This window comes from Psammomys obesus, unplaced genomic scaffold (assembly GCF_907164565.1).
Source record: "Psammomys obesus unplaced genomic scaffold, mPsaObe1.curated_primary_1811, whole genome shotgun sequence".
NCBI classification, from domain to species: Eukaryota; Metazoa; Chordata; class Mammalia; order Rodentia; family Muridae; genus Psammomys; species Psammomys obesus.
This window is the reverse complement of record NW_026596046.1, coordinates 12,651,805-12,655,446: the sequence shown is the minus strand read 5'-3', so window position 1 is coordinate 12,655,446 and position 3,642 is coordinate 12,651,805.

Sequence of the window (3,642 nt, the reverse complement as noted above, 5' to 3'; positions counted from 1 at the left end):
CTTTACAGGCATCCGGGAACACCCCCAGGATAGCATTTGCACTAAATTTAGATTTCTTTTCAGCCTCATCCATCACAATCATCAGTTTATTGATCTCCATTCCACAAACTTCAGTTTCTTGCTAACCAGAACAGGTGCAACAGTTCTACTGATGTGCTCAACAGCCTTTGAGACACTCTTCCCCATGTAATGCATCTTGTCATTTTTCTCACAGAAGCTAGTGAAGTCACCCATGAGCACAGCAGCTTGTTAGAGACCTTTTGAGGCGCAGAGATCAAACTCAACAATAGGATTCCCACAATATTCAAAGATCTCTCTGCCATGGATCTTGAGACTTAGTCATAGCAGACTTCTGGCCACTAGATCACTGCACAGGAAAGAAACAGAGAATTTTTACAAACACCAATAAGAACGTTAAGGACAGATGTGACATGTGCCTGCCCCAAAACCCCATGCTGCTCTCCCAGGAAGGACCTTTAAGAAGGATAATTAGTATCATGCCTTCTTAAATGAATTAGTACACTTCTGTAGGTAAAGAATTAAAAAGTTATCTCCGGTGTGGGTCTGACTGTATCTCATACACTCCTTGTTTCCCAATATTTGATGTCCTGTGTCACTTTAGCACTTTACTCATAATAAGTCTATCAACGGATTCAGTCCCTCATCCTTGGACCAGAACTGTAAATCAAATCAAACCTCTCTTCTTTATCATTTGCATAGATGTGGTATTGTGTTATTAGCTACAGAAAACAGACACACCAAGGCTCTAGGTTAACCAAAGTCACACAAGAAACAATTGATGGTACTGGAAAGTGGCCTTAGATCAGACTACAAAGCCTAAATTCTATTTGGTAGTTAGGTAGGAAGCAGGGCTTGTAGGAGTCAAATAAGTTACTGTATTCTCCCTGCTTGGCTTAGAGGCTAACCCCTAATAAACACCTAAAACAAGTTGCTACTCTAGTCCTCCATTCACACAGGGAAGAGGTTTTTTTAAATGTGGGGTTAGCTTGGCAGGTTGAAGTGACTATCATCACTTCAAATGCAGAAAGTGAAGGTTCAGAAAGTGAAGGTTCCCTCCAATTGTCGGAATGCAGTGTGCACAAAGGTAAACTGAGGTCACACAGGTCCCCATACAGAGTTTTCATCCTCTCTTCCCCACAGGCAGGCCATGCAACATCTCCAACATTGTGTAGATGAACACGATTAAAATGCACATTCCAAAACTTAGTTCATCTTCCAACTTGACTAGATTTGGCATTACCTAGATGCATCTCTAGTGCGCTCATGAGGGAGTTTCCAGAGAGGCTTAACTGAGGAAACAAGGCCCTCCCTGAATATGGGCAACACCACCCCCTATATTTACATTCCAGACAAAAATAAAAGAGGAAAAAGGGAAAAACGAGGAGAGACTGGCATTTCTCTCTCTCTGTTTCCTGGCTTTGGGCACTATGAAGCCAGCCACCTCACCCTGCTGGCACTCTGCCTTCTCTGTCACTGCCAAACTGTGTTCCTTCTAACCAAGGGTACAAATATACCCTCCCTTCTCAAGCTGTTTCTCAGGTGCTTTGCAAGGAAATGAGCAGAGTAACGAGAGCATTGGTCAGTTCCAGCCTGGAGCATCTGCTCTTTGGAGAAGGGAATCACAGCCCCACTAAATACAGTTTACAAAAAGTGACACATGCCTTTAGTCCACTTGTTTACTTACTCCCTAACTGCCTGGGGATCCTTGAAGACACTATTGACCTCAGCATACATGTTTTTGCCTTTAGGAATCCATTAGCTGCAAAGCCTAAGGCGGGTCACCCACACTCTGAACTTTGGAACTTTTGACTGTAACCACTGCTGCTTTAAGGATGTACTATTATATAGAGTATAGTATCTGGTACTGTAAGCAATTGATAATAACCTTATAAATCAAATGTTTTAGTTACTCTTTGCATGTAGGTGGTACTCAGGGTGAGGGATTGCATCTGGGGCTATAGACAAGTGCTCTATCACTAAGCAAAATAATCCCCAGCTGTGCTGGCTAGTTTTATGTCAACTTGACATAAGGAGATCTGGCTGTAGGACATTCTCTTAATTAGTGATTGATGGGCTTATTGTGGGTGGGGTCATCCCTGGGCAGGTGATCCTGGGCTCTCTAAGCAAGCAGGCTGGGCAAGCCAGCAAGCAGCACCCCTCCATGGCCTCTGCATCAGCTCCTGCCTCCAGGTTCCTACCCTGTTTGAGTTCATGTCCTGACGTCCTTCAATGGTGGACTACAATGTAGAAGTGTAAGCCAAACCCTTTCCTCCCCAACTTGCTTTTGATTGTCGCGTTTCATCACAGCAATAGAAACTCTAAGACATCAGCCCTAAATGCTTCAAGAATAGCGGAGCTCTAAGCTGGCCAGAAGAGCTTTGAGCTAGCCAGAGTTGTGCATGCCTAAAATACCACCAATGGGGGGGGGGGGATGGCTGAGGGGGGAGGGCTGAGGCGAGAGGATGGTCACCCTGGGCTACATAATGAGATCCTGTTACAAAACCAAAACCAAATAACAGGAATGTCCTAGCCTCATACACTTTAACACTGCAGCAAAACGACAGCTGACCACAGGGAAGAAGAGATTATGGGAGTGGAAGGACCATTTCCTAGTGTTTCTGAGCATGTGAATTACAGTCAAATACCTTAAGAGTCTGGGAGAATGCCTAGAGTTCTGTTTGCTCTTTGATGTTGGTACACAGAGCCTATAGGTGGGTAGAAAGACGCTTATGGTCTAAATAAGGTCACTACGCTTCAAGTCAACATTCTCAACTACTTATATAGGGAGGGAAGCCCTACCTATTCTCATTTCCTCCTGGAGGGAAAAGCTTTCCTATCTGTGGTGGCTAGGTTTTTTTGTCATCTTGACAAAAATTAGAGTTATCTTAGAGGAAGGAGTCTCAACTGAGAAAAAAAGTACCCCATCATATTTCCCTGTATGCTATTTTCTTGATTAATGGATAGCCTAGCCCACGGTGGGCCATGCTACCCTCTGGGCAGGTGGTCTGGGGTAAATAAGGAAAAAAAAATGACAAGCCATGATGAGCAAGCCAGTCAGCAGCACTCCTCCATGGCCCCTGCTTCAGTTCCTGCCTCCAGGCTCCTGATTCGACTTCCCTTGATGGTGCACTTTAATGTGAAGTGAAACCCAAATAAACCCTTTTCTCTCCAAGCAGCTTTTGGTCTTGGTCTTACTGTCTGTGGTGACTTTAATAAAAAATGTCCCCCACAGGCTCAAACATTTAAACACTGTTGGTCAAACTGTTTAGGGGCGGTTATAGGAGGTGCAGCCACATGAAGGAACGACATCACTGTGGGTGGGCTTTAAGGTTTTAAGCTTCGCCTCACTTGTAGTTCATTCTCTGCTTCCTGTTTCCTGTTAAAAATACTATCTCTCATCTTCCTGGCTCTGCTTCCAAGCCTAGTGCTTGCTGCCATGCCTCCCCAACCCTTAAGGACTCTCCCCCAGAACTGTAAGCTAAAATAAACCCTTCTGTAGGTTGCTTTTGATTGTAGAGTTTTATCTGACAGGCTACAGCCACACCAGACACACATACTTTGAAAGAGAGAAAGAAAATATTATATATATATATATATATATATATATATATATATATATAT